Raw genomic sequence first — 27,125 nt, forward strand, 5'->3', positions numbered from 1 at the left:
CACCACCACCTCCGTCACCAAGCGTCTCAACCATGTCACACGCCAGCGTTCAGCTCTCCATCTCACAAACATTTGATAGAAAGCGTAAATTCCCACCTAGCCACCCTCGATCCCTGGCCCTGAATGCCAGCATTTCTAAACTACTGGCCTATGAAATGCTGTCATTTAGGCTGGTGGACACAGACAGCTTCAAACAGCTCATGTCGCTTGCTGTCCCACAGTATGTTGTTCCCAGCCGGCACTACTTCTCCAAGAGAGCCGTGCCTTCCCTGCACAACCAAGTATCCGATAAAATCAAGTGTGCACTGCGCAACGCCATCTGTGGCAAGGTCCACCTAACCACAGATACGTGGACCAGTAAGCACGGCCAGGGACGCTATATCTCCCTAACTGCACACTGGGTAAATGTAGTGGCAGCTGGGCCCCAGGCGGAGAGCTGTTTGGCGCACGTCCTTCCGCCGCCAAGGATCGCAGGGCAACATTCTTTGCCTCCTGTTGCCACCTCCTCCTTCTCGGCTTCCTCCTCCTCTTCTTCCACCTGCTCATCCAGTCAGCCACACACCTTCACCACCAACTTCAGCACAGCCCGGGGTAAACGTCAGCAGGCCATTCTGAAACTCATATGTTTGGGGGACAGGCCCCACACCGCACAGGAGTTGTGGCGGGGTATAGAACAACAGACCGACGAGTGGTTGCTGCCGGTGAGCCTCAAGCCCGGCCTGGTGGTGTGTGATAATGGGCGAAATCTCGTTGCAGCTCTGGGACTAGCCAATTTGACGCACATCCCTTGCTTGGCGCATGTGCTGAATTTGGTGGTGCAGAAGTTCATTCACAACTACCCCGACATGTCAGAGCTGCTGCATAAAGTGCGGGCCGTCTGTTCGCGCTTCTGGCGTTCACATCCTGCTGCTGCTCGCCTGTCTGCGCTACAGCGTAACTTCGGCCTTCCCGCTCACCGCCTCATATGCGACGTGCCCACCAGGTGGAACTCCACCTTGCACATGCTGGACAGACTGTGCGAGCAGCAGCAGGCCATAGTGGAGTTTCAGCTGCAGCACGCACGGGTCAGTCGCACTACAGAACAGCACCACTTCACCACCAATGACTGGGCCTCCATGCGAGACCTGTGTGCCCTGTTGCGCTGTTTCGAGTACTCCACCAACATGGCCAGTGGCGATGACACCGTTATCAGCGTTACAATACCACTTCTATGTCTCCTTGAGAAAACACTTAGGGCGATGATGGAAGAGGAGGTGGCCCAGGAGGAGGAGGAGGAGGAGGAGGAAGAGGGGTCATTTTTAGCACTTTCAGGCCAGTCTCTTCGAAGTGACTCAGAGGGAGGTTTTTGGCAACAGCAGAGGCCAGGTACAAATGTGGCCAGCCAGGGCCCACTACTGGAGGACGAGGAGGACGAGGATGAGGAGGAGGTGGAGGAGGATGAGGATGAAGCATGGTCACAGCGGGGTGGCACCCAACGCAGCTCGGGTCCATCACTGGTGCGTGGCTGGGGGGAAAGGCAGGACGATGACGATACGCCTCCCACAGAGGACAGCTTGTCCTTATCCCTGGGCAGCCTGGCACACATGAGCGACTACATGCTGCAGTGCCTGCGCAACGACAGCAGAGTTGCCCACATTTTAACCTGTGCGGACTACTGGGTTGCCACCCTGCTGGATCCACGCTACAAAGACAATGTGCCCACCTTACTTCCTGCACTGGAGCGTGATAGGAAGATGCGCGAGTACAAGCGCACGTTGGTAGACGCGCTACTGAGAGCATTCCCAAATGTCACAGGGGAACAAGTGGAAGCCCAAGGCCAAGGCAGAGGAGGAGCAAGAGGTCGCCAAGGCAGCTGTGTCACGGCCAGCTCCTCTGAGGGCAGGGTTAGCATGGCAGAGTTGTGGAAAACTTTTGTCAACACGCCACAGCTAACTGCACCACCACCTGATACGCAACGTGTTAGCAGGAGGCAACATTTCACTAACATGGTGGAACAGTACGTGTGCACACCCCTCCACGTACTGACTGATGGTTCGGCCCCATTCAACTTCTGGGTCTCTAAATTGTCCACGTGGCCAGAGCTAGCCTTTTATGCCTTGGAGGTGCTGGCCTGCCCGGCAGCCAGCGTTTTGTCTGAACGTGTATTCAGCACGGCAGGGGGCGTCATTACAGACAAACGCAGCCGCCTGTCTACAGCCAATGTGGACAAGCTGACGTTCATAAAAATGAACCAGGCATGGATCCCACAGGACCTGTCCGTCCCTTGTCCAGATTAGACATTAACTACCTCCCCATAACCATATATTATTGGACTCCAGGGCACTTCCTCATTCAATCCTATTTTTATTTTCATTTTACCATTATATTGCGATGCTACCCAAAGTTGAATGAACCTCTCCTCTGCCTGTGTGCTAGGCCTAAATATATGCCAATGGACTGTTGCAGTGGTGGCTGACATGAAGCCTGATTCTCTGCTATGACATGCAGACTAATTCTCTGCTGACATGAAGCCAGATTGTCTGTTACGGGACCTCTCTCCTCTGCCTGGATGCTGGGCCTAAATTTATGACAATGGACTGTTGCAGTGGTGGCTGACGTGAAGCCTCATTCTCTGCTATGACATGCAGACTGATTCTCTGCTGACATGAAGCCAGATTGTCTGTTACGGGACCTCTCTGCTCTGCCTGTGTGCTAGGCCTAAATATATGCCAATGGACTGTTGCAGTGGTGGCTGACGTGAAGCCTGATTCTCTGCTATGATATGAAGACTGATTCTCTGCTGACATGAAGCCAGATTGTCTGTTACGGGACCTTTCTCCTCTGCCTGGGTTCTGGGCCTAAATTTATGAAAATTGACTCTTACAGTGGTGGGTGACGTGAAGCCTGATTCTCTGCTATGATATGAAGACTGATTCTCTGCTGACATGAAGCCAGATTCTCTGTTACGGGACCTCTCTCCTCTGCCTGGGTGCTGGGCCTAAATTTATGACAATGGACTGTTGCAGTGGTGGCTGACGTGAAGCCTGATTCTCTGCTATGACATGCAGACTGATTCTCTGCTGACATGAAGCCAGATCCTCTGTTACGGGACCTCTCTCCTCTGCCTGTGTGTGTGCTGGGCCTAAATATATGCCAATGGACTGTTGCAGTGGTGGCTGACGTGAAGCCTCATTCTCTGCTATGACATGCAGACTGATTCTCTGCTGTCATGAAGCCAGATTGTCTGTTACGGGACCTCTCTGCTCTGCCTGTGTGCTAGGCCTAAATATATGCCAATGGACTGTTGCAGTGGTGGGTGACGTGAAGCCTCATTCTCTGCTATGACATGCAGACTAATTCTCTGCTGACATGAAGACAGATTCTCTGTTACGGGACCTCTCTCCTCTGCCTGTGTGTGTGCTGGGCCTAAATATATGCCAATGGACTGTTGCAGTGGTGGCTGACGTGAAGCCTGATTCTCTGCTATGACATGCAGACTGATTCTCTGCTGACATGAAGCCAGATCCTCTGTTACGGGACCTCTCTCCTCTGCCTGTGTGTGTGCTGGGCCTAAATATATGCCAATGGACTGTTGCAGTGGTGGCTGACGTGAAGCCTCATTCTCTGCTATGACATGCAGACTGATTCTCTGCTGACATGAAGCCAGATCCTCTGTTACGGGACCTCTCTCCTCTGCCTGTGTGTGTGCTGGGCCTAAATATATGCCAATGGACTGTTGCAGTGGTGGCTGACGTGAAGCCTCATTCTCTGCTATGACATGCAGACTGATTCTCTGCTGACATGAAGCCAGATTCTCTGTTACGGGACCTCTCTCCTCTGCCTGTGTGTGTGCTGGGCCTAAATATATGCCAATGGACTGTTGCAGTGGTGGCTGACGTGAAGCCTCATTCTCTGCTATGACATGCAGACTAATTCTCTGCTGACATGAAGACAGATTCTCTGTTACGGGACCTCCCTCCTCTGCCTGGGTGCTGGGCCTAAATATATGCCAATGGACTGTTGCAGTGGTGGCTGACGTGAAGCCTCATTCTCTGCTATGACATGCAGACTAATTCTCTGCTGACATGAAGACAGATTCTCTGTTACGGGACCTCTCTCCTCTGCCTGGGTGCCGGGGCCTAAATATCTGAGAATGGACTGTTCCAGTGGTGGGTGACGGGAAGCCAGATTCTCTGCTATGGAACCTCTCTCCAATTGATTTTGGTTAATTTTTATTTATTTAATTTTTATTTTAATTCATTTCCCTATCCACATTTGTTTGCAGGGGATTTACCTACATGTTGCTGCCTTTTGCAGCCCTCTAGCTCTTTCCTGGGCTGTTTTACAGCCTTTTTAGTGCCGAAAAGTTCGGGTCCCCATTGACTTCAATGGGGTTCGGGTTCGGGACGAAGTTCGGATCGGGTTCGGATCCCGAACCCGAACATTTCCGGGATGTTCGGCCGAACTTCTCGAACCCGAACATCCAGGTGTTCGCTCAACTCTAATAGCGGGGCCTTTTGCGGTGCCTCCTTTGCCGGGGTTGAGGGTGTCTCCCCTTGGTTTGGTTCCTAAAAAGGAGCCAAACAAATTCCGGCTCATTCACCACCTCTTTTATCCGGCTGGGAGTTTGGTTAATGATGGGATTTAGCGGGATTTGTGTTCGGTTTCGTACACGTCATCTGACGCGGCGGTAAATTGGGTTCGGCATTTTGGTCGGGGAGCTCTTTTAGCAAAAACGGATTTTGAAGCAGCTTTCTGTTTGCTGCCGATTCATCCAAGTAGTTTTTATTTGTTGGGTTTTCATTGGGAGGGTCAGTTTTATGTTGACGGTTGTTTGCCTATGGGTTGTGCAATCTCCTGTTCATTGTTTGAGACGTTTAGTACGTTTTTGGAGTGGGTAGTGCAGTAGGAGTCAGGATGGAATTCCGCATTACATTATTTAGACGATTTCCTGTTCTTAGGCCCAACGGGCTCTCGGGTGTGCTCAACTTTGTTACATACAATGGAGCGGGTAGCTGCATCATTCCGGGTTCCGTTGGCTCCAGAAAAACAGAAGGACCTTCCACGCTGATCAAATTTCTAGGTATAGGTATTAATACGGTAGAGATGGAATATCGGTTACCTGAGAACAAGGTGTCAGATTTGCATGCGGAGGTGGCTTCGTTGCGACTGGATAAGAAGGTACAGCTTAGAAGGGTTCAGTCAGTTTTGGGAAAGTAAAACTTTGCGTGTCGAATTTTGGGTCGGGTTTTCTGTAGACGTTTGGCTTTGGCAACGGTAGGGGTGACAGCACCATTTCATTATGTGAGATTGTCAGCGGAAGTACGGGATGACTTGGCGGTGTCGGATTGGTTTTTGGGAGAGTTCATTGGGCGTTCATCTTGGATGTACAAACTAAAAAGACAGGGTGGCATTAGCAGGAGGTGCTCAAACCCACATGCAGTCGTTCATATATACAGGGGACCAAATACTGCACTTGTGGCCCGTTGCTAATGGCGATCCCCAGCAAAATGCATACGGTGGAGGATGCCCGCGGCGAACCACAAGTACCACAATAGACATCTCACACATTTTAACAAGTGCGGATGTCATAATCAATATAACAATATAACAAAACAATCGCAAAAGACAGGTGCACTCTGCAGTCTCACTAAACTCTCAACTGATTTTAAAATTGAGAGATTAGTCAACATGTCCTACGGTGTAGAACATGTCTAAGCCCGGGCACCACGCCAAGGTTTCTCAAGTAGCCCGGGACCTAACGCTCTCCTACCTGAGCCGTATGGGCGATGCCAGGAGCCAGTGGGCAAATTACAGGAGCATGAGGCCGACTCACAAACAGCTCACCAGTTACCTCCAGCATGTAACCATGCTTGCAATGGGAGGAGGGGTGAGTCTGCGAGTCCCACTCAAGGCTGGCTGATATGGCCCAGGCCTCACAGGTGCACCTAAATGTGGCCTGTAGATGGAAAACAGGCACATTTAAATTGGAGTTTATACACTTCCAGGAATCTATATATACAAACTAAAAAGACAGGGTGGCATTAGCAGGAGGTGCTCAAACCCACATGCAGTCGTGCATATATACAGGGGACCAAATACTGCACTTGTGGCCCATTGCTAATGGCGATCCCCAGCAAAATGCATACGGTGGAGGATGCCCGCGGCGAACCACAAGTACCACAATAGACCTCTCACACATGGTAACAAGTGCGGATGTCATAATCAATATAACAATATAACAAAACAATCGCAAAAGACAGGTGCACTCTGCAGTCTCACTAAACCCTCAAACTGATTTTAAAATTGAGAGATTAGTCAACATGTCCTACGGTGTAGAACATGTCTAAGCCCGGGCACCACGCCAAGGTTTCTCAAGTAGCCCGGGACCTAACGCTCTCCTACCTGAGCCGTATGGGCGATACCAGGAGCCAGTGGGCAAATTACAGGAGCATGAGGCCGACTCACATCATCTTGGATGGAGGCGCCGGTGTCAAGTTTTGATTTGGAGCTGCATACCGATGCATCCAGGGCATGTGGATACGGGTCCTTTTTCCAGGGGCAGTTAAGTGTGGGTCCTTGGCCTGAGGACTGACGAAAGGTGGGTTTCTTGACAAATTTGGCACTGTTAGAGTTATTTCTAATTGTATTAGTGGTTGAGTTGTGGGAGAACTTGTTACGTAACAAACGCGTGTAATTTTGTTGTGACAATTTAGGGGTGGTACAGGCTATAAATACACAAACAACTAGTTCATTGCCGGTTGTTACAGCATCTAGTTCTAGGGGTTGGAATAAAATTTTTGTTTTGTAGCGGTGCAAGTGCCTGGGATAGATAATTCAGTTGCAGGTTCTCTTTCTCGTTTTCAGTGGGACTGTTTTCGGCGATTGGTGCCAGGAGCGGACGAGAAAGGGCTGACTTGTCCCCAGGGGCTCTGGAGCGTGGCCTTGGGGCGTTAGTAACTTTGATTCGGCAATCGGTCAGTAGAGGTACATGGTCGGCATATACATCGGTTTGGTCGTAGTGTAAAAGTTAATAGATCAAGTGGGAGGATGCGTTTCGTTGGATGATTTTCAGACGTTATTGGTGTATTTAGTAGGGTTATCTTTTGAGAGCAGGGTGCCGTTTTCAGCAGTGTCAAAAAAGTTGCGTTTGCGAGGGTTAGCGGAAGTATCAAAAGGGTTTTTGGTGCGTAAGGCATTGAAGGGTCATAGGCGGGGGCGCCAGCTAGGGACACTCAGCATCCGGTTTCCTTTTCTGTGTTATAGACAGTTTGTACAACGTTGAAGGTTTTTTGCATAAAAAAATACCTAATTTACCAAAAATTTTAAAAAATTAGCACATTTCAAAGTTTCAGTTTCTCTACTTCTGTAATACATAGCACTACCCCCAAAAAATGTGGTGACTTTACATTCCCCATATGTCTAATTCATGTTTGAATTATTTTGGGAATGATATTTATTTATTTTTTGGGGATGTTACAAGGCTTAGAAGTTTAGAAGCAAATCTTGAAATTTTTCAGAAATTTACAAAAACCCAATTTTTAGGGACCACTACAGGTCTGAAGTCACTTTGTGAGGCCTACATGATAGAAACCACCCAAAAATAACCCCATTCTATAAACTACACCCCTCAAGGTATTCAAAACTGATTTTACAAACTTCGTTAACCCTTTAGGTGTTGCACAAGATTTAATGGAAAATAGAGATACAATTTCAAAATTTCACTTTTTGGTCAGATTTTCCATTTTAATATTTTTTTTCCAGTTACAAAGCAAGGGTTAACAGCTAAACAAAACTCATGATTTATGGCCCTGATTCTGTAGTTTACAGAAACACCCCATATGTGGTCGTAAACTGTTTTACGGGCACACGGCAGGGCGCAGAAGGAAAGGAATGCCATATGGTTTTTGGAAGGCAGATTTTGCTGGACTGGTTTTTTTGACACCATGTCCCATTTGAAGCCCCCCTGATGCACCTCTAGAGTAGAAACTCCCAAAAAGTGACCCAATTTTAGAAACTACGGGATAGGGTGGAAGTTTTGTTGGTACTAGTTTAGGGTACATATGATTTTTGGTTGCTCTATACTACACTTTTTGTGCAGCAAGGTTACAAGAAATAGCTTTTTTGGCACGTTTTTTTTTTGTTATTTACAACATTCATCTGACAGGTTAGATCATGTGGTAATTTTATAGAGCAGGTTGTTACGGACACGGCGATACCTAATATGTATACAAATTTTTTTATTTATGTAAGTTTCACACAATGATTTCATTTTTAAAACACAAAAAATGTTTTAGTGTCTCCATAGTCTAAGAGCCATTGTTTTTTCAGTTTTTGGGCGATTATCTTAGGTAGGGTCTCATTTTTTGCAGGATGAGATGATGGTTTGATTGGCACTATTTTGGGGTGCATATGACTTTTTGATCGCTTGCTATTACACTTTTTGTGACGTAAGATCACCAAAAATTTATTTTTTCACACAGTTTTCATTTTTATTTTTTTATGGTGGTCACCTGAGGGGTTAGGTCATGTGATATTTTTATAGAGCCGGTCGATACGGACGCGTCGATGCCTAATATGTATACTTTTTTTATTTATTTAAGTTTTACACAATGATTTAATTTTTGAAACAAAAAAAATCATGTTTTAGTGTTTCCATAGTCTAAGAGCCATAGTTTTTTAAGTTTTTGGGCGATTATCTTGGGTAGGGTATGATTTTTGCGGGATGAGATGACGGTTTGATTGATACTATTTTGGCATACATGCGACTTTTTTGATCACTTTTATTACCTTTTTTGGGAAGTAAGGTGGGCAAAATTAAAATTTTCTCATAGTTTTTATTTTTTTATTTTTATGGCGTTCACCGTGCGGGGAAAGTAACATGACCGTTTCATAGATCAGGTCGTTACGGACACGGCGACCCACTTTTTGACCCAGACCCACTTGGTTCTTGAAGATTCAGTGGGTCTGATGTCTGTATAATACAGTACAGTACACTATATAGGGTACTGTACTGTATTTTACTTACACTTTGTCTGAACAGATCTATGCCTTTAGCATAGATCTGTTCAGCACCATGGACAGCAGGACGCCTTAGAAGGCGTCCTGTTGCCATGGGAACCTTACCCGTCTGCTCAGTTGTAGCCACAACTGCGCAGACGGGGAAGGGTAAGGACAGGGCTGTCGGGGGGCTGTCTGGGGGCTCTCTCCCTCTCCATCGGGGGGCTGCAAAGGCACAGCAGCCCCCCGATGGGAGAGGGAGGGTGCTCCCTGATCTGTTAACCTTTTCCTTACAGCGGTCCATACGGACCGCGGTATGGAAAGGGCTAAACGTCTGACATCGCATCACCGATGTCAGCCGTTTATACCAGGGTGTCAGCAATGTGCTGACACCCTGGTATACCCACTAGACGCCAACAATTATTCAAGGGGAGGCGGCCGGGGGATCGCGATCCCGCCTCCCGCACCGCCCGCACCGCCTGCGACACCCCCCTTGCACCACCCGCCCACATAATATCATTCAGGGGTGCAGGGGGGGTTAATACAACTTTATTTGGGGCATTTGAAAGTTTGACCGCGGGGATCAGAATCGGCTGAAAGCGCAGCAAACCGCAGGTCTGAATTGACCTGCGGTTTGCTGCGATCACCGATACGGGGGGGTCACATCCGGCATCCCGTTCAGATTAACCCCCGGGGCGCCGCAATCTTATTTTAAACTCATGACGTACCGGTACCTCATGGGTCCTTAAGGACTCGGGAAACATGCCGTACCGGTACGTCATGCGTCCCTAAGGGGTTAAGGCGTGCATCATAGGGGGATTGGTGAGTTGAAGGATAGGTGCTCCTGTTTTGGCTAGAAGGCCTTCAGTGGCATGATGTTTATGTTTTGTGCCTTTGGGTTGGTGAGTGCGGCCAAGGGTAAGGTTAAAAAACTTAAACTGGAGGATCAATATGATGGGGTTGCCTTCCAGGATTCCTCATTATCGGTGCGTTATTGCATGCAAGTTATGTAAAGAAATGTTATGATTGTTAACAAGTTAATAAATGGGCCGCTATGGCATTTTTACACCAAAAAAGGTCTCTGTGTGTTTTAATGGGATAAAGGGGGATGGGGGGTGTTAAAGGGCTGTACTAATCTTGCATCCTAGTAAGTCAATTTACCATCATCTAGCTGCTTAAGAAACCCAAAGTGTCTTATGGTCACCATGAAGAACCTTGGACGTCTAGTACCGAAACACATCAGCTTCACAAGACCCCTGCAATTCACATAAAATCCTTGCTCTGTACCTCCTCCTGAACCACCTTAAAGGTCCACCTGCCTATGTTGGCTTCATACCAAGTATCATATTGGCCTGAAAAGAACAATGACAACCCCCCACTAACTCCTTTATGAAGACCTCCAGCTGTTTAGTCCTTCAATGCCGTCATTACAGATGAGAGGTCTCTCAGGGAAGCATTATAAGGTGATAATGAGCCAGAGCCTTTCAGCATTCGATGGTGCCGTCATCTTTGTAGAAGGAGTTGAATTAATTGACTGTGTGCAGGGATTTGCACCCTTAGACAACATTGTTAGGGAGAAGTTTTTTTTACCACTTTGTTTTTCTCCTAATGGTCTGAATGACGTCAGAAAGAGCCGGCAACAGTCTTCATCCAGCTGAGCCGAGAGAAGCAAAACTGTATTTCGCCTTGGCGTTAACCTGCCAAAGTGCTTTCTGTCGCACTGTGACGGTAAGCAGCGCCGGGAAACAGTATGAGAGGCGTAAAGATTGCATTCTTCTAATCCGCCTGCTTCATTTTAAGCTGATGATTTCCACTTGTTAGTGTAGGGATTAATCCATTCAATGGGGAGAAGACCAAAAAATAAAAGTTTGTTTCGAAGAAGCAATGAATTGACGCAATTGGAGGGCTTTCTGATCTAGGGTAACCCCAGTCTCCTTGTCTTCACTGTTGAGGACAGCGGGAAAATGTAGCAGAGCTGAATAGGCCATGTATCTCTCGGTGTGGGGTATGTAAATAAATCTTAATTACAGCATTCAGCGACTCTGTGGTTTAGGTCCTCCCCATTTTAAAGATTTCTGCTTGCTGTCAGAGAATGGAAACGTTACCATGCATGGGCTTAATACTTCATTTATGGAAACATTGACATGCATGGACCTACTACTACAATTACAGCCAATAAAGGTCACTTGAAGTGCTATTAGAGGGGACTGCAAAAGTACTGATGCCTTATATTCAAATTCTAATGCTTCATACCTCCCTATATATGGCATCCAATGGAGCATGAGTAAGAAACTGGAGGAATACGGAGGTACAGTAGAGGGTGCATGAGTCCTAATTCAGCCCTAGGGCTGCAAAAACCACTTTGGCCGGGTGACATGTCACACAACCAAAGATCACTGTATCACGATGCTACATCGCAGCATAAAGCAAAAGGGGTTACATTGCGACCACTAGTACAGTCTATGGTACAATTGCATGTTCAAGTCCCACAATGGGGCTAAAAGTAAAGGAAAAAATCAAAAATGAATTCCCAATTCTACATATAAAAATAAACAAAAAAATCTAAATCACATGTACCACCACATCCAAAAATGTCCGAACTATTAAAGTACAAGAATATTTATACTGCACGTTAAGTACCAAAAGGAAAAACAAAAAGGCTGATTTGACATATTTTGGTCACCTTGCTCCCAGGAAAAAAAATTTGCTGAAAAAGTGGCACTAGAGATGATCGAATCGAAGTTGATGAAGTGGAATTCGATCCTAATTTCAGGATAAATTCGATTTGCACCAAATCCGAATTTATATGGTAACGAATTTCATTTTTTTCTATAATGGCTGCTGCATGTGTGATTGAGGACATGGAGCAAGAAACTCTGGGAAGGCGGTATAATCCATAATACCATGTATGCAGCCAATCAGCAGCCAGCCAGCCCTGTGATGTCACAGCCCTATGAATAGCCTCAGCCATCTTGGATTCAGCCATTTTCCAGTGTGCTTAGTGCAGGGAGAGACGTCAGCAGGCGCTAGGGACAGTGTTAGCAAAGACTTCATTGTGCTGAAAAAATGATTTACAAGTTCAGGGAAAGATTATTCAAGGTGTAGGGAGAGGATAGGGAGGAATCATTCCATAATCCTATTACACCTTGCTGCATTGACTGCGGATCCAATTTGCCATTATACAGCTCTGTAATTCCAGCAAACCATTCTTATTAGGGTGCAAGTGCTGTGTGATACAGCCATGAACAGGGTTTATTACAAGTAAATATTTCTAAGTGTTATTTTCCCTTGTGCGGTGCAGCTATATGTTCTAAAGCATTTTTTGGCTTGTATTAGTGGGGAAAAATAGCCATTGTGTAATGAAGTGACAGCCCTTTTTGTTGTGTATTAGTGGCAAAAGTAAAATATATTTGCCTTTCAGCGCTGCAGTTATATGTTCTAAAGCCTTTTGTGGCGTGTATTAGTGGCAAAAGAAAAATATATTTGCCCTTCAGCGGTGCAGTTATATGTTCCAAAGTCCTTTTTGTCGTGTATTAGTGGCAAAAAGTAAAATATATTTGCCGTTCAGCGGTGCAGTTATATGTTCTAAAGACCTTTTTGTTGTGTATTAGTGGTAAAATAAATATATATTTGCCGTTCAGTGATGCAGTTATATGTTCTAAAGCCTACGGTGGCGTGTATAAGTAGAAAAAAATAAGGGCCTATTTGCTGTTCAGTGGTGCAGTCATATGTTCTAAAGCCCTTTTTGTCGTGTATTAGTGGCAAAAGAAAAATATATTTGCCGTTCAGCGGTGCAGTTATATGTTCTAAAGCCTTTTGTGGGATATATAAGTGGAAAAAAATAAGGGCCTATTTGCCGTTCAGAGGTGCAGTTATATGTTCTAAAACACTTTTTGTCGTGTATTAGTGGCAACAGAAAATATATATTTGCCGTTCAGCTGTGCAGTTATATGTTCTAAAGCCCTTTTGTCGTGTATTGGTGGCAAAAGAAAAATATATTTGCCGTTTGAGGTGTAGTTATATGTTCTAAAGCCCTTTTTGGAGTGTATTAGTGGTAAAAAAATATATATATTTGCCATTCTGCGGATATGTTCTAAAGCCCTTTTTGGCATGTATTAGTGGGGAAAAAGAATAAGGGCTTACTAGCCGTGTGTGCTGAAGTGAGAAAATTACAGCCCTTTTTGGTGTGTATTAGTGCCATTTAATTAATTTTTGCCATTCAGCAGTGAAGTTCCTTTGTACTACAGCCATTTACCGGGTGTATTAATAGGATAGATACGTACGTCCTATTATTTTTTTGGGTGTATTAATAGGAAAAAGAGTACAGGAAAATTGATGGGTGATTGTAGACTTTCTTCTGTATGAACCGAATTACGTCGATTAGCCATTCAGTGGTGAAATTTGTTTGTGATACAGCCTTTTTGGGGAAAATTGGTCAGTAGCTGTAACTATGGTCAAGGACAATATATGTCCTTTACGGTCCACTGGATAAATGTGGTTTCTGCGCAGCCACACCAGCAACTTGGCCAGGTGATGCTGGTTCAGCCTCCACATTCTCACGCCGTTAGTCCTGCGACAATGTCCGCCTCTACCTCCTCATCCTCCACCGTGTCCTCAGCCTCCACTGCAGGGACAATTCACAGTGCTCCTCCAGAATACCACATGTGCAGGGCACGGCGGTGTCATGCTGCTCTACACCTTGTTTGCCTGTTGAACTGAGTCACACAGGGGAGAAACAGCTCCATGTCCTTCAGCAAGAAATTGAATCCTGGCTTTCTCCGCAACAACTCCAAATCAGAACCATGGTGACCGACAATGGGAAGAAGATGATGTCAGTGCTGCGTCAAGCAGGGCTGAGCCATACGCCCTGCATGGCACACGTGTTCAATCTGGTTGTCAAGCGGTTCCTGAAGTCTTCCACCCATCTGCAAGACATCCTAAAAATGGCCAGGAAACTTTGCATGCACTTCAGCCACTTGTACATCGGCAAGCACGCCCTCCTTGAGCTGCAGCGGCAAAACAGCATCCCCCAACATAGGCTGATATGCGACGTTTTCACCCATTGGAATTCCACCCTCCATATGTTGGACTGACTATACGAACAGAGAAAGGCCATAAACAATTTCTTGATGATCCAAGCAGACAGCAGTACTCCCCTGTGTAACTTTGTTGTCAACCAGTTGCAGCTCATGCGTGACACCTGACGTTTCCTTAGGCCCTTTGAGGAGGCCACGTTATTTGTCAGTCACCAGGACTACGGGATGAACAACGTCATTCCACTGCTTCATGTCGTGGAACAGATGCTGGCCAAAAGTGCAAAATAATCAGTGACATCAACACAAACTTACTGCTGACACCCTCTCCACTCTGTCGGGGGGCTCTACTTGTATAAGCGTTTAATAGAACAGGTTCTGTCTGACATCTATGTGGAACCAGCAGACGATGGTGTAAAAAGGAGTGTGCTTCTTCTTGGCGCTAGCATCAACATGTAAGGCTGAGTTCACACTTGAGTTATTTGGTCAGTTTTGGCCCTGTGACTGCCACCAAATAAGTGAAGTGTGCAGTGATTCTGCATGTTATACTGACTCACAGTCTTATTTCACTAACACAGCAGACTCCCTAAGCTCTCTGCATCCAGGAAATAACTGTTTTTTTAACGCGATTCACCGTGAATAAATTCGGATCGAAGCAAATAAAAAAAATATATTCGGGTAACCGGCCGAATAGAATTTTTGAGAAATTCACTCATCTCTAATGTGGTACCATTAAAAACAAAAAAATCTTGTTCCCCCCCAAAAAAAGCCCTCCCACAGATCTGTAGACAGAAATCTAAAAAACTTCTGGGTGTCATAATTAGGTATGAGCGAACTCGAACTGTATAGTTCGGGTTCGTACCGAATTTTGGGGTGTCCGTGACACGGACCAGAACCCGGACATTTTCGTAAAAGTCTGGGTTCGGGTTCGGTGTTCGTCGCTTTCTTGGCGCTTTTTGAAAGGCTGCAAAGCAGCCAATCAACAAGCGTCATACTACTTGCCCCAAGAGGCCATCACAGCCATGCCTACTATTGGCATGGCTGTGATTGGCCAGAGCACCATGTGACCCAGCCTCTATTTAAGCTGGAGTCACATAGCGCCGCCCGTCACTCTGCTCTGATTAGCGTAGGGAGAGGTTGCGGCTGCGACAGTAGGGCGAGATTAGGCAGATTAACTCCTCCAAAGTACTTGATTATTGATCGATCTGCAGCTGTGGGTCATTGAGCTGCTGATACTCAATTGCTCACTGTTTTTCGGCTGCCCAGACCGTTTGTCAGTCACTTTTTTCTGGGGTGATCGGCGGCCATTTTGTGTCTTGTGGTGCGCCAGCACAAGCTGCGACCAAGTGCATTTAACCCTCAATGGTGTGGTTGTTTTTTGGCTAAATCCTACATCAGGGTGAAGCTGTCACACCAAGTGCATTTAACCAGCAATAGTCTGTTTATTTTTTGGCCATATACTACATCAGGGGCAAGCTGCGCCCGTCACCAAGTGCATTTAACCCTCAGTAGTGTGGTTGTTTTTTGGCTAAATCCTACATCAGGGTGAAGCTGTCACACCAAGTGCATTTAACCAGCAATAGTCTGTTTATTTTTTGGCCATATACTACATCAGGGGCAAGCTGCGCCTGTCACCAAGTGCATTTAACCCTCAATGGTGTGGTTGTTTTTTGGCTAAAGCCTACATCAGGGTGAAGCTGTCACACCAAGTGCATTTAACCAGCAATAGTCTGTTTATTTTTTGGCCATATACTACATCAGGGGCAAGCTGCGCCTGTCACCAAGTGCATTTAACCCTCAGTAGTGTGGTTGGTCAAGCTGTCACACCAAGTGCATTTAACCATCAATAGTGTGGTTATTTTTTGGCCATATCCCAGTCTAATTCTGTCAGTAAACGTATACCTGTCACCCAGCGCCTAAATACTAGGCCTCAAGTTTATATCCAGCTAAATCTGTCGTTACTGGTGTGGCTGGTCAAGTTATTTAGTGTCCGTCAAAGCACATTTTTTGTTCTGGGTTGAAATACAATTCCCAATTTAGCAATTTCCTAATTTAGTGGTTTCTGCTGTATCAGAGCTATTTGAAATCTATCCCTAAAAGGGTATATAATATTCAAGGTGCACATAGGGTCATTCAGAATAACTTCACACCCCCGCTACTGTGCATTTCCAAGTCTAATTCTGTCAGTAAATCTATACCTGTCACCCAGCGCCTAAATACTAGGCCTCAAATTTATATCCCGCTAAATCTGTCGTTACTGCTGTACTGTTGTGGCTGGGCAAGTTATTTAATGTCCGTCAAAGCACAGTTTTTGTTCTCGGTTGAAATACAATTCCCAAATTAGCAATTTCCTAATTTAGTGGTTTCTGCTGTATCAGAGCTATTTGAAATCTATCCCTAAAAGGGTATATAATATTCAAGGTGCACATAGGGTCATTCTGAATAACTTCACACACACGCTACTGTGCATTTCCAAGTTGTCAAGGAACCATGAACCAGACGTACAACAAGAGATAGGTGGAAAATAAGAAGGTTTTATTGAAGAGCAAGCCGTAAGCAAAGTCCGAACGGATGGCTAAACCGAAGCAGGGTCTTGCGGAGACAGAGGTCAGGAACCAGAAGGGTAGTCAGACGAAGCCAGGAACAGGAACCAACGGGGTAGTCAGACGAAGCCGGAATCGGGAACCAACGGGGTAGTCAGACGAAGCCGGAATCAGGAACCAACGGGGTAGTCAGACGAGGCCAGGATCAGGAACCAGAAGCAGCAGCAGTCTTGGAAGCATGTGAACACAGGAGGACCAAGCAAGGAACTGAAGCCACAGACCTCCTATATATATATGAGCTGGGCATCCAGCTCCTCCCAGTGGGAAGGAGGAGCCGCAGGGTGGGAGGCTACAAGAAAACCCAGAAACCAAGATGGCCGCCAGCACATGTCAAACGAAGGGAACAGCAAGGAGGTAAGACCATGACAGTACCTCCCCCTCAAGGGCCCCTCCTCCGCGGAGTAAGGAACGGTTTCTGAGGGAAGCGTGCGTGGAAGGCTCGGAGCAAAGCAGGAGCATGGACATCTGCGGAGGGAACCCAGGAACGCTCCTCTGGACCATAACCACGCCAATGGACCAAAAACTGCACCCGGCCGCGGAACCAGGCGTGAGTCCAGGATATTGCTCACCTCATACTCCTCACGATTGCCCACTTGGACCGGACGAGGCCGAGGAATCGAGGAAGTGAAACGATTACACACCAGTGGCTTCAACAGGGAGACATGAAACACGTTGGAGATCCGCATGCCAGGAGGAAGCGCAAGGGCATAGGCTACCGGGTTTACCCTGCGAAGCACTCGGAAGGGACCAACAAAGCGAGGCGCCAGCTTGGGAGTGGGCACTCGAAGGTTGAGGTTGCGGGTGGACAACCATACGCGGTCTCCGACCTGGTAGGAAGGAGCGGGCGCTCGTCTGCGATCAGCCTGGAGTTTCTGGCGCTGCGCAGAGACCTCAAGGGACCTCTGGATCTGTACCCAAGAAGCACGTAGGACGGAAAGGTGATCCTCCACAGCCGGAATATCCTGGGGAGAGAATACCTCCGGTAACACGGCAGGTTGGAACCCATAATTGGCCATGAAGGGAGACGTCCCAGAGGAAGAGTTCACCGCCGTGTTCCTGGCAAACTCAGCCCAAGGCAGGAGGTCAACCCAATTGTCTTGGTGATCGGAGACATAGCAACGAAGGAATTGCTCCAAGGCCTGATTGGATCGTTCTGCGGCCCCATTGGACTGAGGGTGGTAGGCCGAGGAGAAAGAGAGATGAATCCCCAACTGGGAGCAAAAGGCGCGCCAGAACCTGGACACAAACTGACTCCCCCGATCCGACACAATCTCCTTGGGCAAACCGTGCAACCGGAAGACCTCCCTGGCAAAAATCGAGGCCAACTCTTGTGCAGAGGGTAACTTCTTGAGAGGAACACAGTGGCACATTTTGGAAAACCGATCCACAATCATGAGAATGACCGTATGGCCTCGGGATGCAGGGAGGTCCACAATGAAATCCATCCCCAGGTGTGACCATGGACGCTCCCCGGTGGCTATGGGTTGCAAAAGGCCCAACGGAAGGTGCCGAGGGGACTTACTCTGGGCACAAACGGAGCATGCCGCTACATATGCGGCGATGTCGGAACGTAGAGAAGGCCACCAGAACAGACGTGAAACCGCCCAGGACAGCTGATTCTTTCCAGGGTGCCCCGCGGCCTTGGAGTTATGGTAGGTTCGCAACAACCGAGTGCGCAACTCCTCAGGCACAAAACATCTGCCGTTGGGTCTCCCAGAGGGAGCACCAGATTGAGCCGCCAAAATCTGCTCACCCAGAGGAGAAGTCAGGCTGGTGCGAATAGCGGCCAGGATCTGATTCGGGGGTATGACCGTAGTCGGAATCGACTCCTCCCCGGACAGCTCGGAGTACTGCCGTGATAAGGCATCCGCTCTGATGTTCTTGGAGCCGGGTAGGTAGGAGACCACGTAATTAAAACGTGACAAGAACAGAGCCCATCTGGCCTGACGTGGTGTCAATCTCTTGGCCTCAGAGAGGTAGGTCAGATTCTTGTGGTCCGTCAGGATGAGAACCGGAACCACCGAGCCCTCGAGCAAGTGCCTCCATTCTTTAAGGGCCTGCACGATGGCCAATAACTCCCTGTCACCAATCTGATAGTTGCACTCCGCGGAAGACAGTTTCCGGGAGTAAAACCCACAAGGAAGCAGAGGACCCTCTGGTGTTCTACGCTGAGACAGGAGGGCGCCTACTCCCGTCTCAGACGCGTCCACCTCGAGGACAAAAGGCAACCCAGGGTTGGGATGCGACAGAATCGGAGCCGACACAAAGGCGGACTTTAGAGCCTCAAAAGCTCGGATGGCCTCGAGCGGCCAGACCTGAGGATTACTGCCCTTCCTGGTCAGATCCGTGAGAGGCTTGGCTAGCATGGAAAAGTCCCTGATGAACTTCCGATAATAATTGGCGAAGCCCAAAAAGCGCTGCAGGGCACGAAGCCCACTGGGCTGGGGCCACTGTAAGACAGCCGAAACCTTCTCAGGATCCATGGAGAACCCCTCAGCGGAAATGATGTAACCTAAGAAGGTTACCTGGGATCGGTGAAATTCGCATTTCTCAAGCTTACCGAACAGCTTGTTCTCTCGTAAGCGTTGCAACACTCGTCTGACATCCAGAATGTGGGCCTCCATGGATGCAGAATATACCAAGATGTCATCCAAATAGACCACCACACACTGCTGCAACAGGTCACGGAAAACATCGTTGATGAATTCCTGGAAGACTGCGGGCGCATTGCACAACCCAAAGGGCATAACCAAGGATTCATAATGACCGGTCCTGGTGTTAAACGCGGTCTTCCACTCATCGCCCGCCTTGATCCTTACCAGGTTATATGCCGCCCTCAGGTCGAGTTTGGTAAAGACCGTGGCCCCTTTGAGGCGATCGAACAGCTCGGAAATCAAGGGTATCGGGTAAGCGTTCTTGATCGTGATGCGATTGAGACCCCTGTAATCGATGCAAGGCCTCAACTCGCCGCCCTTCTTTTTCACAAAGAAAAATCCAGCCCCTGCCGGGGACGAGGATTTGCGAATGTGTCCGCGTGAAAGCGCCTCCCTCACGTACTCCTCCATGGCCTCATTCTCCGCTACCGACAGTGGATAGACTTTGCCACGAGGAGGAACGGCACCGGATTGTAACTCTATGGCACAATCGTATGGGCGGTGCGGAGGTAGGGCAACCGCGCGCACCTTATCGAATACATCCCGGTACTCTTCGTATTCAGGAGGCAACAGAGAGTCCGAGGAAGTACACAGCAACTTGACAGGCCCATGGATGCAACTAGCCCCACACTGCGGTGACCACGAGAGGATCTCGACCGATCTCCAATCGAAAGTCGGATTATGCTTCTGGAGCCAGGGGTACCCCAAGACCACCGAGTAGTGTGGAGACGAAATAACCTGGAGACAGACCGACTCTCTGTGAACGGCACCAATGGCTATCCCCACTGGAAGGGTCTCATGAGTCACGTGTGGCGGCAGAAGGGGTCTGCCGTCTATCGCCTCAAGAGCCAGTGGGGAACCTCGAGGCTGCAGAGGAATGGAATTGGCGGCAACGAACACTCTATCAATGAACAAACCACCAGCACCAGAGTCCACCAACGCCTGGGTCGTCACCGAGCCCCCGACCCAGGAGAGGACAACCGTGATCAGTGGTTTGTCAACACGGGAAACCGGGGACGAGGAGACTCCACCCAAGATCTGCCCCCGACAGGACCTCAGGTGCGAGCGTTCTCCCGGACGGTTCGGACATGCCAACCGAAAATGCCCACCGAGACCACAGTACATGCATCGGCCCTCGCGTCTCCGGAGTACCCTCTCCCCCTCAGACAGGCGAGCAAACCCCCGCTGCATGGGTTCACCCCCAGACAAGTCATCCCCAGGAGGCGTGGGAGGAGAGGGAGGCACGGGTGGGACAGCAAACGTAGGCGCCAATCTGTTAGGAGACCTCCGCAGGCTCTCCTTAAAGGAAGGTCTCTCCCTGAGTCTGGTGTCAATCAAAATCAGGAAAGAAATAAGAGACTCGAGCTCCACTGGTAGGTCCTTAGCTGCAACCTCATCCTTCAAGGCATCCGAGAGACCATGAGAGAAAGCAGCGACCAGAGCCTCATTATTCCAGCCCACCTCTGCTGCCAGGGTACGAAACTCAATGGCGTATTCAGCTACGGATCGTGAACCCTGTCTGATGGACATAAGGAGCTTCGCAGCAGAGGCAGCACGAGCCGGCACATCGAATACCTTCCGAAGAGAAGCAACAAAACCGGAAAACTCGGCAACCACCGGATTGTTGTTCTCCCATAAAGGGCTGGCCCAGGCCAAGGCCTTGTCCGAGAGCAGCGAGATCAAGAAGCCCACCCTTGATCTCTCAGTAGGAAAGGCATGTGGCAGCAACTCGAAGTAAATGCCCACCTGGTTAAGGAAACCTCGGCACTGAGTTGGCTCTCCCCCAAAGCGCTGTGGAAGGGGGGCAGAACCGGTCATACCCTGAAACACCACAGGCGCAGCAACAGGTGTCAGGGTAGACTCTGGCGCAACAACCGGAGCGGCAGTAGGAGCGGGCCCAGGAGCGACAACCGACCCATCGGCAACGGAAGCTAAATGAGCCGTGCGTTCAAGCAGGGTTTGCAACGCCACAGCGAACCGACCCAACAGGTGATCCTGCTGATCAAGTCTGGCAACCAGCGTAGGTAGCGAGGGTGGCCCTGTACCGTCAGAATTCATGGCTTGGTCCTAATGTCAAGGAACCATGAACCAGACGTACAACAAGAGATAGGTGGAAAATAAGAAGGTTTTATTGAAGAGCAAGCCGTAAGCAAAGTCCGAACGGATGGCTAAACCGAAGCAGGGTCTTGCGGAGACAGAGGTCAGGAACCAGAAGGGTAGTCAGACGAAGCCAGGAACAGGAACCAACGGGGTAGTCAGACGAAGCCGGAATCGGGAACCAACGGGGTAGTCAGACGAAGCCGGAATCAGGAACCAACGGGGTAGTCAGACGAGGCCAGGATCAGGAACCAGAAGCAGCAGCAGTCTTGGAAGCATGTGAACACAGGAGGACCAAGCAAGGAACTGAAGCCACAGACCTCCTATATATATATGAGCTGGGCATCCAGCTCCTCCCAGTGGGAAGGAGGAGCCGCAGGGTGGGAGGCTACAAGAAAACCCAGAAACCAAGATGGCCGCCAGCACATGTCAAACGAAGGGAACAGCAAGGAGGTAAGACCATGACACAAGTCTAATTCTGTCAGTAAACCTAAATCTGTCACTCAGCGCCTAAATAATAGGCCTCAAATTTATAGTCAGCTAAATCTGTGGTTACTGCTGTGCCTGTATTAGTGTAATACGGTACCTAAATAGATAGCCAGATAGTGTTAGTTGTCTTTAAAAAAAGGCCTGAATTTGAATTCAATACATTGGGTCAAATAATATTTTTGTTGTTGTGGTGAACGATAACAATGAGGAAAACATCTAGTAAAGGACGCGGACATGGTCGTGGTGGTGTTAGTGGACCCTCTGGTGCTGGGAGAGGACGTGGCCGTTCTGCCACAGCCACACATCCTAGTGTACCAACTACCTCAGGTCCCAGTAGCCGCCATAATTTACAGCGATATTTGGTGGGGCCCAATGCCGTTCTAAGGATGGTAAGGCCTGAGCAGGTACAGGCATTAGTCAATTGGGTGGCCGACAGTGGATCCAGCACGTTCACATTATCTCCCACCCAGTCTTCTGCAGAAAGCGCACAGATGGCGCCTGAAAACCAACCCCATCAGTCTGTCACATCACCCCCATGCATACCAGGGAAACTGTCTGAGCCTCAAGTTATGCAGCAGTCTCTTATGCTGTTTGAAGACTCCGCTGGCAGGGTTTCCCAAGGGCATCCACCCAGCCCTTCCCCAGCGGTGGAAGACATAGAATGCACTGACGCACAACCACTTATGTTTCCTGATGATGAAGACATGGGAATACCACCTCAGCATGTCTCTGATGATGACGAAACACAGGTGCCAACTGCTGCGTCTTTCTGCAGTGTGCAGACTGAACAGGAGGTCAGGTATCAAGACTGGGTGGAAGACGATGCAGGGGACGATGAGGTCCTAGACCCCACATGGAATGAAGGTCGTGCCACTGACTTTCACAGTTCGGAGGAAGAGGCAGTGGTGAGACCGAGCCAACAGCGTAGCAAAAGAGGGAGCAGTGGGCAAAAGCAGAACACCCGCCGCCAAGAGACTCCGCCTGCTACTGACCGCCGCCATCTGGGACCGAGCACCCCAAAGGCAGCTTCAAGGAGTTCCCTGGCATGGCACTTCTTCAAACAATGTGCTGACGACAAGACCCGAGTGGTTTGCACGCTGTGTCATCAGAGCCTAAAGCGAGGCATTAACGTTCTGAACCTTAGCACAACCTGCATGACCAGGCACCTGCATGCAAAGCATGAACTGCAGTGGAGTAAACACCTTAAAAATAAGGAAGTCACTCAGGCTCCCCCTGCTACCTCTTCTGCTGCTGCCGCCTCGGCCTCTTCTGCTGCTGCCGCCTCGGCCTCTTCCTCCGCCTCTGGAGGAACGTTGGCACCTGCCGCCCAGCAAACAGGGGATGTACCACCAACACCACAACCACCTCCGTCACCAAGCATCTCAACCATGTCACACGGCAGCGTTCAGCTCTCCATCTCACAAACATTTGAGAGAAAGCGTAAATTCCCACCTAGCCACCCTCGATCCCTGGCCCTGAATGCCAACATTTCTAAACTACTGGCCTATGAAATGCTGTCATTTAGGCTGGTGGACACAGACAGCTTCAAACAGCTCATGTCGCTTGCTGTCCCACAGTATGTTGTTCCTAGCCGGCACTACTTCTCCAAGAGAGCCGTACCTTCCCTGCACAACCAAGTATCCGATAAAATCAAGTGTGCACTGCGCAACGCCATCTGTGGCAAGGTCCACCTAACCACAGATACGTGGACCAGTAAGCACGGCCAGGGACGCTATATCTCCCTAACTGCACACTGGGTAAATGTAGTGGCAGCTGGGCCCCAGGCGGAGAGCTGTTTGGCGCACGTCCTTCCGCCGCCAAGGATCGCAGGGCAACATTCTTTGCCTCCTGTTTCCTCCTCCTCCTACTCGGCTTCCTCCTCCTCTTCTTCCACCTGCTCATCCAGTCAGCCACACACCTTCACCACCAACTTCAGCACAGCCCGGGGTAAACGTCAGCAGGCCATTCTGAAACTCATATGTTTGGGGGACAGGCCCCACACCACACAGGAGTTGTGGTGGGGTATAGAACAACAGACCGACGAGTGGTTGCTGCCGGTGAGCCTCAAGCCCGGCCTGGTGGTGTGCGATAATGGGCGAAATCTCGTTGCAGCTCTGGGACTAGCCGGTTTGACGCACATCCCTTGCTTGGCGCATGTGCTGAATTTGGTGGTGCAGAAGTTCATTCACAACTACCCCGACATGTCAGAGCTGCTGCATAAAGTGCGGGCCGTCTGTTCGCGCTTCCGGCGTTCACATCCTGCCGCTACTCGCCTGTCTGCGCTACAGCGTAACTTCGGCCTTCCCGCTCACCGCCTCATATGCAACGTGCCCACCAGGTGGAACTCCACCTTGCACATGCTGGACAGACTGTGCGAGCAGCAGCAGGCCATAGTGGAGTTTCAGCTGCAGCACGCATGGGTCAGTCGCACTACGGAACAGCACCACTTCACCACCAATGACTGGGCCTCCATGCGAGACCTGTGTGCCCTGTTGCGCTGTTTCGAGTACTCCACCAACATGGCCAGTGGCGATGACGCCGTTATCAGCGTTACAATACCACTTCTATGTCTCCTTGAGAAAACACTTAGGGCGATGATGGAAGAGGAGGTGGCCCAGGAGGAGGAGGAGGAGGAGGAAGAGGGGTCATTTTTAGCACTTTCAGGCCAGTCTCTTCGAAGTGACTCAGAGGGAGGTTTTTTGCAACAGCAGAGGCCAGGTACAAATGTGGCCAGCCAGGGCCCACTACTGGAGGACGAGGAGGACGAGGATGAGGAGGAGGTGGAGGAGGATGAGGATGAAGCATGGTCACAGCGGGGTAGCACCCAACGCAGCTCGGGCCCATCACTGGTGCGTGGCTGGGGGGAAAGGCAGGACGATGACGATACGCCTCCCACAGAGGACAGCTTGTCCTTACCCCTGGGCAGCCTGGCACATATGAGCGACTACATGCTGCAGTGCCTGCGCAACGACAGCAGAGTTGCCCACATTTTAACGTGTGCGGACTACTGGGTTGCCACCCTTCTGGATCCACGGTACAAAGACAATGTGCCCACCTTACCTCCTGCACTGGAGCGTGATAGGAAGATGCGCGAGTACAAGCGCACGTTGGTAGACGCGCTACTGAGAGAATTCCCAAATATCACAGGGGAACAAGTGGAAGCCCAAGGCCAAGGCAGAGGAGGAGCAAGAGGTCGCCAAGGCAGCTGTGTCACGGCCAGCTCCTCTGAGGGCAGGGTTAGCATGGCAGAGATGTGGAAAAGTTTTGTCAACACGCCACAGCTAACTGCACCACCACCTGATACGCAACGTGTTAGCAGGAGGCAACATTTCACTAACATCGTGGAACAGTACGTGTGCACACCCCTCCACGTACTGACTGATGGTTCGGCCCCATTCAACTACTGGGTCTCTAAATTGTCCACGTGGCCAGAGCTAGCCTTTTATGCCTTGGAGGTGCTAGCCTGCCCGGCGGCCAGCGTTTTGTCTGAACGTGTATTCAGCACGGCAGGGGGCGTCATTACAGACAAACGCAGCCGCCTGTCTACAGCCAATGTGGACAAGCTGACGTTCATAAAAATGAACCAGGCATGGATCCCACAGGACCTGTCCATTCCTTGTGCAGATTAGACATTAGCTACCTCCCCTTAACCATATATTATTGTACTCCAGGGCACTTCCTCATTCAATCCTATTTTTATTTTCATTTTACCATTATATTGTGAGGCTACCCAAAGTTGAATGAACCTCTCCTCTGTCTGGGTGCCGGGGCCTAAATATATGCCAATAGACTGTTCCAATGTTGGGTGACGTGAAGCCTGATTCTCTGCTATGACATGCAGACTACTTCTCTGCTGACATGAAGCCAGATCCTCTGTTACGGGACCTCTCTCCTCTGCCTGGGTGCTGGGCCTAAATATCTGACAATGGACTGTTGCAGTGGTGGCTGACGAGAAGCCTGATTCTCTGCTATGACATGCAGACTGATTCTCTGCTGACATGAAGACAGATTCTCTGTTACGGGACCTCTCTCCTCTGCCTGGGTGCTGGGCCTAAATATGTGACAATGGACTGTTGCAGTGGTGGCTGACGTGAAGCCTGATTCTCTGCTATGACATGCAGACTAATTCTCTGCTGACATGAAGCCAGATTGTCTGTTACGGGACCTCTCTCCTCTGCCTGGGTGCCTGGGCCTAAATATATGACAATGGACTGTTACAGTGGTGGGTGACGTGAAGCCTGATTCTCTGCTATGACATGCAGACTGATTCTCTGCTGACATGAAGCCAGAATCTCTGTTACGGGACCTCTCTCCTCTGTCTGGGTGCCGGGGCCTAAATATCTGACAATGGACTGTTCCAGTGTTGGGTGACGTGAAGCATGATTCTCTGCTATGACATGAAGACTGATTCTCTGCTGACATGAAGCCAGATTCTCTGTTAAGGGACCTCTCTCCTCTGCCTGGGTGCCTGGGACTAAATATCTGACAATGGACTGTTACAGTGGTGGGTGACGTGAAGCCAGATTCTCTGCTATGGAACCTCTCTCCAATTGATATTGGTTAATTTTTATTTATTTTATTTTTATTTTTATTCATTTCCCTATCCACATTTGTTTGCAGGGGATTTACCTACATGTTGCTGCCTTTTGCAGCCCTTTAGCTCTTTCCTGGGCTTTTTTACAGCCTTTTTAGTGCCGAAAAGTTCGGGTCCCCATTGACTTCAATGGGGTTCGGGTTCGAGACGAAGTTCGGATCGGGTTCGGATCCCGAACCCGAACATTTCCGGGAAGTTCGGCCGAACTTCTCGAACCCGAACATCCAGGTGTTCGCTCAACTCTAGTCATAATATGACAATGCAAAAAAAAAACCACATAATAAAACCACATAAATTTGGTATTGTCACAGTCATGCAGACCTCCAGAATAAGGCCATCATGTCCTTTTTAGTGCATGGTGAACTGAGTAAAAATTAAACCGCCAAAAATTAAAAAGCTAAAACACTAAAAGCTAGAATTACATTTTATTTCCCTTTTTGTTTCATCCCACAAAGAAGTTTTTTAAAATTTTTCAATACACAAAGGTAAATGAAATGTCCTATTAAAAGATGCAACTTGTCCTGCAAAAAACAAGCCCTAATACGACTATGTGAACGGACAAGTAAGACTCTTGGAAGGCGGAGGAGGAATAAAATGAAAATGAAAAAAATGGAAATTGGGGACTTCCGGTTCTTGCGCCAGCATGAAAAGTCATGTTTGAGGCTCTGTGAGGTAA

Source organism: Bufo gargarizans, chromosome 5 (genome assembly GCF_014858855.1).
Source record: "Bufo gargarizans isolate SCDJY-AF-19 chromosome 5, ASM1485885v1, whole genome shotgun sequence".
NCBI classification, from domain to species: domain Eukaryota; kingdom Metazoa; phylum Chordata; class Amphibia; order Anura; family Bufonidae; genus Bufo; species Bufo gargarizans.